Source organism: Schistocerca nitens, chromosome 5, assembly GCF_023898315.1.
Source record: "Schistocerca nitens isolate TAMUIC-IGC-003100 chromosome 5, iqSchNite1.1, whole genome shotgun sequence".
NCBI lineage: Eukaryota > Metazoa > Arthropoda > Insecta > Orthoptera > Acrididae > Schistocerca > Schistocerca nitens.
The window spans coordinates 526,182,222-526,193,992 of NC_064618.1; the positions used below are offsets into that span (position 1 = coordinate 526,182,222).

At 43.7% G+C, this 11,771-nt stretch overlaps 1 pseudogene; it reads right to left on the reverse strand.

Moving 5' to 3' along the window:
• Positions 1–3,326: 3,326 nt before the first annotated feature.
• On the reverse strand, positions 3,327–3,444 carry LOC126260978 (5S ribosomal RNA; annotated as a pseudogene).
• Between the last annotated feature and the right edge of the window lie 8,327 nt (positions 3,445–11,771).

Below are 11,771 nucleotides of genomic sequence, written 5' to 3' on the forward strand. Positions count from 1 at the left end.
TCGCCATGCAAGTCTCAACTCATGGAGCTCCCTTCGTGTTTTTTGGTGTTTACGTGGTACGCGAGTGCGACATTTTCTGTAGTGACTTACGCAACTGTCGTCCACTTATTTTTCGTCGCAGTCCTCTTCAAAGACAGTCTCTCGTGATCACTCAATACACGTTTCCATCCGCGTTGTGACTTAGCGGGTGGTGCTATTCCTGTTTCCCTGGATTCAGAATAAATCTTGGATACGGTGCCTCTTGAAACAATAAACACCTCGACTGCCTTGTTAAGATACTAAACACCGTGCGACACCAACAATTTTTCCAAGTTCGCCAGCCGGGATGGCAGAGCGGTTCTAGGCGCTACACTTTGGAACCGTGCCACCGCTACGGTCGCAGCTTCGAATCCTGCCTCGGGCATGGATGTGTGTGATGTCCTTAGGTTAGTTAAGTTTACGTAGTTCTAAGTTCTAGGGGACTGATGACCTCAGAAGTTAGGTCCCATAGTGCTCAGAGTCATTTGAACCATTTGAACCCAAGTTCGAAATTACTTGTCTTTGCCACAGTGCACTCATGACCAGACAGAACGCAATTATGACCACGGCTGGCACTTGAACAGGTACCGTTCGAGGTCAGCGCCATCTATAGGCTTGGCTACATTTGCTTTTGTATTGAAGCATGCACTTCTGGCTGTCTTACCATATTTTTGTCCAACCACAGTAAAACTACTCTTTGCAAAATATAGTAACTGAATAAAGCCGTTTTTGTTTCACAAGAATGGTTTTTCCTGAATAGTTGGTAGTTTTTTGAGACTGTAAGTAATACAAATAGTTATGGAGCTCTGTTCTGCGTTAGTGTGTTTACTTCGCCCGGTAGGATGCATTAAAATCGAAACAACTATAGCACCAAATAAAAGAGACGTACGGTTATTTAATTCTGTGCTTGTAGATCAGCGCCTTCGACGTATTTTTTGCTGTGAAATGCTGAAATGAATTCGTGATGAAGTAATCCACGTAAAGTAATGGACGTAACTGTATTCTGCAAGTACAGTTATCAAACGAACGATTTTGTCAGTCAATTTGTGGTTGCTCAAGTTTGCGCCAAGCTATCAGCTGATTATTTTAAAATAATGGCATCTGGCGAAATTGACAGCAGGCGTGAATTAAATGCAAAATACTAGAAAGAGCATATCCTGTTGTGTAACTAAGAGCTAGAATTTTAGTGACTTTGCTCCAATGCAATTGTATGAGCCCAGAAACCACATTAGAAGAGAAATTGCCTAGATTTGTAGCAGTATGTACGGCTTGGACACTTCCTAAAAGGTTAAAGCTGTGTGTTGCTGGAGGATTGCAACCAGACCGTCAGTTTTCGAGGGCAAAGCTTTGCAAGTCAACCATGCTTCACAGCCAGACTTAAATCATCAACCTATAATTTCCCAAAATCTACTGTGCTTTACGTACTTGGTGGGTCGGGAACAGTGGTTCCGTACCTGGAGTAAATATCCCAGAGGGATAAAATGTAGGTTTCTAAGGGATAAAAACAAACGAGTTCAACTGTTTTTCGGTCATCAAACAAAATTTTTTAAATAAATCATTAGTATTTCACGATTTCTTAAGGCTGTAATACTAATTACATAAGTTCCCAATAATTAAAAATGTTCAAATGTGTGTGAAATCTTATGGGACTTAAATGCTAACGTCATCAGTCCCTTTGCTTACACACTACTTAACCTGAATTATCCTAAGGACAGCCGCACAGTCCATGACTGCAGCGCCTTAGACCGTTCGGCTAATCCCGCGCGGCTTCCCAATAATTACATTTCTTTTCAAATACTAATATTAAAGCAGGACTCGGTGTTGAGGGATCACAGCTAGTGACACGAATACATGAACAACATGTTCCTGAAATAGCCCACCTACTACACGAATACTTTTCACCTTGCATCTTGACAATAAAATTAGGACAAATACATAACTGCTTAAATATCTCAACGTCTTCTCCGAGTTATAGGCGATACCGGCAAAAAAAAATGGTTCAAATGGCTCTGAGCACTGTGGGACTTAACTTCTGAGGTCATCATTCCCCTAGAACTTAGAACTACTTAAACCTAACTAACCTAAGGACATCACACACATCCATGCACGAGGCAGGATTCGAACCTGCGACCGTAGCAGTCGCGCAGTTCCAGACTGTAGCACCTAGAACCGCTCAGCCACCCCGGCCGGCGATTCCGGCAACAAACAAGACATTGCTTCATTATTCGCTTCTTAATGATAATCGAACTAATTGACAGCACAAAAGTAACTATGTAATGGCTGCTAGACACAAAGCGTTAGCAGCCTGAAGTCTTTAAATTTCTCTCATTTCAGAAGTACGGATCCAGCACTCAAGTGTTGTACAAACAGTAGCCCTTAGTACAGTGCACAAATTTTAATTTGGTTGAATTTAGACGGGGTGTTGGGTGTGGGTAAATCAAGGGTCGCTAGGGAGAGGACGCTTGCAGAGGAAAAATGTTTTGCAAGAGTCTACGCTCAGTGTCCATAGACATGTTTTCCTTATGGAACAGTGCAGGTAACATTCGCAGTGCACTGAGAATTGCTTCATCATTCAATAAAAAAAAGGTTGTTAAAAATAAGCTGTACCAATTGTGTCACTGATTCAGTAGTTTGTTGTATAATTAAACACCAACAAAAACCACACAGATTGACTCCGCTGCCCCTACCGGTGGCGTTTTATACAACCCACACTACATCTGCACCATTAACGATATCGAGACAAGCAACAGCTACATAATTGATATACCTTACCTCTCAGAGATATGGAGTAATGTTAGTAAACGGAATTACACTGTATGACATACATGTCAGGGTTGACCATGAGTTACATGGTATTTTTGGAACAAAACATTGTTGACTTCTATCATACTTATCCAAAGTGTCTCTAGTCTTCCTTTGTGGAATTAGAGGTGCAGCCACATGTTTTCGATATGAGGATAAGTTTATCACGTTTATAGTACGTAAACTTTTGTAAATGTTTCAGAAACGATGCACTGTAAAATGTGTTTCACCATCGGAAACATCGAAATTAACAGAAGGCATCAAAATTGGAAGTTTGCATGTAACAATATAAAACTAAACACCGTGCGAACAGACCATGAAGGCCCACTGGCACCGACCGGTCGCCGTGTCATCCTCATCCCACAGGCATCACTGGATGCAGATATGGAGGAGCACGTGGTCAGCACACCGCTCTCCCGGCCGTTGTCAGTTTTCGTGACCGGAGCCGCTACTTCTCAGTCAAGTAGCTCCTCAGTTTGCCTCACAAGGGCTGACTGCATCCCGCTTGCCAATAGCGCTGGATAGACCGGATGGTCACCCACCCAAGTGCTAGCCCAGCCCGACAGCGCTTAACTTCGGTGATCTGACGGGAACCGGTGTTACCACTGCGGCAAGGCCGTATGTAACAATATATAATCCAATGAAATGATTAATATGTGACTCACCGCGTTAATGTACTAAAGCAGTATCGTAAACAAAATTTATACACAAAGTCTATGATGCCTTTGTATACTTTACCAGTCATTCTGCGATATTTCGACAATGTGCTTCACATCTCCAAAGCGAATTAGCCAACAACATTGTCCTGTCATGTGGGGTTGCATAAAACGAATCGGAAGTGGCAGCTGAATCACACTGTATTTCATTTATGTTTAATCAATTTAAAATTCAAAGTGTTCAAAAAAAATACTTTTTCATTGTAAAGTTTAGTTAGGTGCTAATTTTGATGATAGAGGAGGGTGCGGTGGGGAAGGGAGGGAGGCTAATACCTATTATCTTACGGCACTCAAGGTTAATTATCTCAAGAAATTAGGGAGCCATTGGTCTAGCACCTCTGAGAGGAATATAACTGCGGTACTTACAGCCTATGGATCATATCCACGGTGAACCATTCACTCTGCAGTGGGGACGTTGCAGTTTATCTGTTCAGGAGTTTACCAGAAACTCAAAAAAATTTCTCTGGGCTGTATGGGATTGTCGCCAAAGAAAGACGCACGTGGATAAGGAAGGATTTTCATGAAACTTCCTGGCAGATTAAAACTGTGTGCCGGACCGAGACTCAAACTCGGGACCTTTGCCTTTCGCGGGCAAGTGCTCTACCAAGTGAGCTACCCAAACACGACTTACGCCCCCTCCTCACAGCTTTACTTCTGCCAGTACCTCGTCTCCTACCTTCCAAACTGGCAGAAGTAAAGCTGTGAGGAGGGGGCGTAAGTCGTGTTTGGGTAGCTCACTTGGTAGAGCACTTGCCCGCGAAAGGCAAAGGTCCCGAGTTCGAGTCTCGGTCGGGCACACAGTTTTAATCTGCCAGGAAGTTTCATCTCAGCGCACACTCCGCTGCAGAGTGAATATCTCATTCTGGAAGGATTTTCATCTCGGTGCATCAACACTGTGATACATCCAGGCGTTGAGCATTACAACCATGAAAGAAGTCTAGGGGGTATATGAAAGGTGACGCACGACAAATCAGCTTACACAGACCCGCCGCCAAGTGACGACGGCAGCAAAAATTTCGCGGCGTCCGTCGCCTGGATATTACCAGCGTGGCAATATTTTGGTTGCGTCGCAAACCCGATAGGATTGACGGCTCGAGGCTATCGGCGCGGCGGCGTCGGCCACGTTGGCAGACAGCAGAGCCCAATAAGGCGCCGAGGGCCCGGCGAAAGTCGGTTTGGGGCGCCGAGGAGCGCCAATCAGGGCGGGGGGCCGGATGGGTGAGTCAGGGAGGGGGGGAGGGGGAGGGGGGCGCGCGCCGCCGCGTGGGCGGCTGCTGCCCGCGGTCCAGCTGATCGATAAGCGAGCCGCCGCCACAGGGCAAGCGCGCCCTCGGCCGCATTACCACTCTCCACTCTGCAGGCGTGCGTCCGAGCAGCGCCCGGACAGGGAAAGCCGCTGCCGCCGCGTCCGGAGCCCCGATCGCAATCACTCGCAGCACTAGCAGTAACAACTACAGCCGCGTCTCGTCACGCGCTCTTTCAATAATGAACACCTAGCTGATGACCTAACCACAGCGCAGATGTTCGTCTTTTTCGAATGACATCGAAAGGCATGCCTCCTTTGTCAATCTTAGAAATTTGTTACTTACGAGGGGACCACATGGCAATCCGATTTTTGTGTGTGTGTGTGTGTTTTTTAATACTTATGGTCAATGAAGTTCCTAGGGTGAGTCAAATGAGAACCTTAAATATTTTATAAAATATTATTTATTGTGCAGAAGTGGTACAAAGCTGTATCACTTTTCAACATAATCTCCCCCACGTTCAATGCAAGTCCTCCAGCGCTTACAAAGTGCATAAATTCCTTTAGAAAAAAATTCTTTTGGTAGTCCGCGCAATCACTCGTGCACCACGTGGCGTACCTCTTCATCAGAACGGAACTTCTTTCCTCCCATTGCGTCTTTGAGTGGTCCAAACATATGTAAATCACTTGGGGTAAGGTTAGTGAGTATGGTGGATCAGGAAGACACTCAAAATGCAGGTCTGGGATTGTTGCAACTGTTGTACGGACAATGTGGGGTCCTGCATTGTCATGTTGCAAAAGGACACCTGCTGACAGCAATCCACGTCGCTTTGATTTGATTGCAGGCCGCAGATGATTTTTTAGGAGATCTGTGTATGATGCACTGGTGACAGTGGTCCCTCTAGGCATGTAATGCTCCAAAATGACGCCTTTTTCGTCACAAAAGAGAGTCAGCCAAATCTTCCCAGCTGTTGGTTCTGTTCGAAACTTCTTTGGTTTTGGTGATGAGGAATGGCGCCATTCCTTGCTCGCTCTCTTCGTTTCCGGTCGGTGGAAATGAACCCAGGTTTCGTCCCCAGTAACGAGTCTTGCAAGGAAAGCATCACCTTCTCGTTCAAAGCGCCGAAGAAGTTCTTCACAAGCATCAATACGTCGTTCTCTCATTTCAGGAGTCAGCTGCCGTGTCACCCATCTTGCAGACACTTTGTGAAACTGGAGCACATCATGCACAATATGGTGTGCTGACCCATGACTAATCTGTAAACATGATGCAATGTCATTCAGTGTCACTCGGCGGTTTTCCTTCACTATGGCTTCAACTGCTGCAATGTTCTGTGGAGTCACAACTCGTAGAGCCTGACCTGGACGAGGAGCATCTTCCAATGAAGTCACACCATTTGCGAACTTCCTACTCCATTCGTAGACTTGCTGCTGTGACAAACGTGCATCACCGTACTGAACCTTCATTCGTCGATGAATTTCAATAGGTTTCACACATTCACTACGCAAAAACCGAATAACAGAACGCTCTTCTTCTCTGGTGCAAGTCGCAAGTGGGGCGGCCATCTTCGTACTAATACTGCGACGGTATGTGTGCATCTGCACTACGCTGCCCCCTACAGTCCATTCTGCACGCTGTTTGTAGCACGCTTAGCAACTTACAGGATAACGGCGCGAAATTTCGATTATTTATTACAAATTTAAGGTTTTCATTTGACTCACCCTCGTAATATACCAATCAGCAAAATCAGTTCCACGTAACTCTCAAAAATTCTCAATAAAATCGAATTCGAAGTTTTCCCACCCTCTTTAATATGCCGAAGCAAGGGCAATTCTTCTGGACATGTTGTGTGGCTGTGTGGTAGAATGCTAGCCCAGCATGTGTGTGGCACACATGTTGGGCCAAATTTTGAACAAAATTTTAAACAAAGGTGCATATTCCATGGACATTTACATGATGCGTGAAATACAGAAGAATGAAACAGAATTTAAATTTTAGTGTTTTTTATTTAAACGATAATTTATAAAGAATCAGTAATTAGGAAGGTATATTTTCAATGAAAACTGTTCTTTTGTGTGCGATATACAGAGCGGTCCAAAAAAATGTATCCACTGTTTAAAAGTCCATAACTGGCAAACTAACTGACGGAGTTGTCTCATCTTTGGTAGTGTAATAATTTGTAGTTCCTGCAATCGCCACACAAGCGTTGTATTGCATTGTTTTGTTTTGTCAGATGACAGTCGCCAGATAGTCAGTGTTTTGTTCTTAGTTGCACCTAGTTACTCGAGTAAACATGGCTAGCGCAAGACTTACATTCGATGAAAGGAAGTCAGTTTTGAAGTGGTATTTTAAGTACGAAAGCATTAATGAGGTTCAAATGCAATGGCGAAATGAGTATCAAACAGAGCCACCGCCACGTTTAACGATTCGTCACATTCGAGACAAATTTGAAGCCGAAGGCTATGTTAAAGATGTACACAAACAACGATTTGGACGCCCTGTAACAAATCCAGCTAACTCCCGTCGTGTGTTACAACAATTCACTCGCTCACCACAGAAGTCTGTGAGACAGTGTGCCCGTGAAACTGAAGTGAGTCGCTCAAGTGTTCGGCGAATTTTGAAGACAGCAAAGTGGAAGTGCTACATCCCACGATTGCTACACGCAATGAACGAGGACGAACCAGATCGTAGAATGGAGTACTGCGAGTGGTTTGCTAACATGGTTCGCAACGATGAAGAGTTTGCAGAGATGATTGTGTGGTCTGATGAGCCAAAGTTCAAACTCAATGGAACAGTGAATCGCCACAATTGCATCTACTTGGCCGCCGAAAATCCGAACGCCCATGTAGACAAAGCCGTGAATTTGTCAGGAGTAAATGTGTGGTGTGCGTTGTCTTACCGGGTCTTCATTGGGCCATTCTTCTTTGACGGCACAGTTACCGGTGAGGTGTACCTTCAGAAGCTTCAGACGTCCATTTTACCTGCCATCCGAGACATGTATGGAGACGGAAGAGTTTACTTTCAACAAGATGGTGCCCCATCCCATTACCAAAATCGTGTTAGGGCCTATCTCGACGAAAATCTACCAGGAAGATGGATAGGCTGTAGAGGTGCTGTGGAGTATCCACCACGTTCCCCAGGCCTAACTCCTCCGGTCTTTTACCTGTGGGGAACACTAAAAGACGTCGTTTATCGACAAAAGCCACGCACATTGGATGGACTTCGAGAATCCATTGTACATTCATGCGCAAATATCCAACTGAACACGTTGCAGTCAGTAGTTCGTGCTGCAGTTCGGCGGCATCGTTTGTGTGTGGATGTTAATGGTGACCATTTCGAACACCTACAGTGATATCTTTAAGTTGGACTTTAAGCTACATTTTCGCCAAAAATGAGACAACTCTGTCAATTAGTTTGCAAATTATGGACTTTTAAACAGTGGATACATTTTTTTGGACCCCTCTGTCTAATTAAAAGTACGAGGGTAAGTCAATTATTATCCGCAATTTAGTTATATTTTTGTTTATTTTGATAGTGCTGCCATTTTAAGTTGATAAAACATGTTTTGTTTATGGCTCCCGTGCTGATAATCATGGCTGCTCCGCTGTCTATTTTCACCAAAGAAGAGCAACGTTCAGTGATCCGTTTTTTGCGGTCGGAAGGCGTATCAGGGGCCGAAATTCATCGAAGACTTTCGGTACAGTACGGGAACAGTGTTTTTCCACAACGGAGTGCCTACGAATGGATTGAAAAATTCCGAAATGGTCGTACAAGTGTTACGCACGATGAAGAAGTCGAACGACCGTTTACCGCCACAAATGAAGAAACCATTGAGCGTTCACGTGAAACGATTCTCTTAGACAGACGGTTAACTATTGACGAAGTGGCACATCGTCTGTATATTAGTCACGGTTCTGCCTACGAAATCGTCCACAACAGATTTGGGTTTCATAAAGTTTGTTCAAGATTGGTCACAAAACAACTCACACAGTTGCATAAACAAATGTGCTTGGACATCTACGAAAAACATTTGGATCGCTGCGTTAACGAAGGGGACAACTTCTTAGATAGAATAATTACTGGATCCATCAATACGAGCTGGAGAGTAAACGACAGAGTTCCGTTGCTTAACACCAAGAATATGAACTGAAGCCTATCATCCAGAACGAACATCTCAGTTTTAGGAGTTTCGTGAGGAACACTTATACGATCGCTTTGTTGTCTGTCAGTCTGTCGGTCCGATTGTTAAAGCCGTTTTTCGCAGGAAAGGTGTACACATACCACGTTCAAATTTATGTCACGTATTAATGTCTATGATACCTTGGCGGTGTAAAAGTTTCAAAGTCAATTCGTTCAAAAAATACGGCAAGATATTTTGATAATCGACACCTTAAGATCATAACCTAAAAAACAAGAAATTCGTCAAGAACAAGGTTTCACAGTACAAGTAAAGTAAAAATATCTGAAACTTGTTAAATTTTTATTATGCCACAAAAATATTTTTTTTTTGCCATTTGAAGATACATTTCATTCATCACACATCAAAAGCAACATAGATGAGCATTACTGCGTGCAACCATGAAATGTAAGTTGTAGTCATGTTTTATCAAGTAAAAACTGTTTTATTAAATATTGTCTCTCTACGTAAGTACCCTACTCGCTTCTTTTTGTATATCCGCGCATGTCTGCGTGTACATAAGTACCCTGCTCTCTTCTTTTTGTATTCTTCTTTTTGTATGTCGAGGCTAGTCTGAGGAACTACTATACAGGTTTTGATATGGTCTTGGGATTCCCAGGTCTAATCAATATCTTGCCAGTATTGATATCGATAGCAGTCAAAAATCCTTGAGATTCTCGATTCCCAGGATATGTAAATATGTTCAACACATCAGTCTTGCGAGTCCCTTTATGCGACCCGCCATAAATTCTTCCCTGTGCCAACCTCTTCACCTGACAGTAGCAAGCACTTGCACACGACGTGCTCAATTAGTTGTCGGGTATATTCCAATTTGTGTATTCTCTTACAGTTTTTACCCTGTACAGGTCCCTCTAATACCATGGAAGCTGTTTTCCGACGCCTTAATACGTGTCCTAAAACCCTGTTTTCTCTTCTTCTCCTCAATGTTTCCTCACATCTCAAACACTTCAGTCGCTTGTTTTCCGCTTTTGGCACCGTCCTTGACTATCTTCCATACAATGCTGTGCTCCATAAACAGATTCTTACAAATTTCTTCCTCGAATTAAGGGCGATGTTTGATACTTCCATACTTTTTCTGGCCAGGAAATTCCTCTTTGTTTATGTTACCCTTTTTTGTTATGTCCTCTCTCCGTCATGTGTTATCCTGTATCCAAGGAAAGAGCCCTTCACTTCGAATATTTGATGTTTCTTAACGTTATCCCTAATCTCATTTCTGCTACTACTCTCGCTACTTTCGTCCTACTGTCAGAGCATATTCTGTGCTCATCAAACTGTTAATTCCATTCAGCGAGTCCTTTAATTCTTCCTCACTTTTACGAAGAATAATAATGTCATCAGCCAGTTTTGTCATTGGTACCATTTCACTCTGAACTTCAGGCCAACATCTGAGCCTTTCTTTTATTTCCATCATTACAACTTCGATATTTAGAATGAACAGCAGGGGCGAATGACTGCATCCCTGCCGTATACCTTTTTCAGTCCTAACACTTACATCTATGGGATGCAGAGACCCCGTCCCACGCATGTTCCTCTGCCCTCCGTACATCGCAGGGCTTAGATATTAACACGCACCCAGGAACACTGCCATTATACGCGATAAAAGAAACAACGGTAAGGTACGAGTACATCCAACATCACTTGAGAAGATCTATATGTGTTCCGAGTGACAAACGTGCGCCATTAAGGTCGATGCTGGAGGCATTCTTGCGTGGGGAATGTTTACATGAGATGACATGTAGCCCTTGATACGTCTTCCATCGCCTCTCAGTAGCCAACGATACAGGAACCATTTCTACGATCATACATACACTCGTTTGTTCGCCTAAATTACACCACATGCGACTTACAGTTTCTGTAAGTCATCGACCCCGAATGGTGAATGAAGGGAGTGAGGAAAACATAAAGGTGCCTACAGGTTCTGTCGAACAAGATATGAACGCCATGGACTCAGGGTCTGGCTATATTAATAGCTTTGATGAACTGTGGGGCTCCTACTCAGGAACATGTGCTCTTATATTTGTAAAGGTATTATTTCATCTCCATATAATATGTGAAGGTAACATCTATTTTCTGTTACTTATTTAAGCCTAACAGATGCTCTGAAGCTTCATTTTTGAAGCATTATCTGAGAAACATAGTAACACTACGGAATATATTGAAATTACCGCCGGCCGGAGTGGCTGTGCGGTTCTAGGCGCTACAGTCTGGAACCGAGCGACCGCTCCGGTGGCAGGTTCGAATCCTGCCTCGGGCATGGATGTGTGTGATGTCCTTAGGTTAGTTAGGTTTAATTAGTTCTAAGTTCTAGGCGACTGATGACCTCAAAAGTTAAGTCGCATAGTGCTCAGAGCCATGTGAACCATTTTTTTGAAACTACCAGTCACAACTGACTGTTACCACCTCCAGTCACACAGCAAGGAAAAATCATTGCTCATAAAACTGAAATAAAATTACTCGAACGACCTCGAGGCCGACGGGACGTTAAGCCCAATCTACGTAGTCCGTACATGAGCTGGAAACGAGCAAGTATGAGGGTGCTCTTACTGTTCAACTCTGAGATATCACTACCGTTCGTACTAGACACCTGCCCGCCTTTGCAGTCAGTGACTTGCACAGAATGCCTCCAGATTGATTTTTTTGTTGCATCTCATGTGAAAAAGTAAAATTCATCGCATATTGTTTAGAACTCTGGTCACGACATTTTTCAATAAACTACACGGCTGTGTGCCACTCACCGTCTCGACATACCATTAGGTGCGAGGGTATATCAGCCAAAGATTTTCACGTGAACTT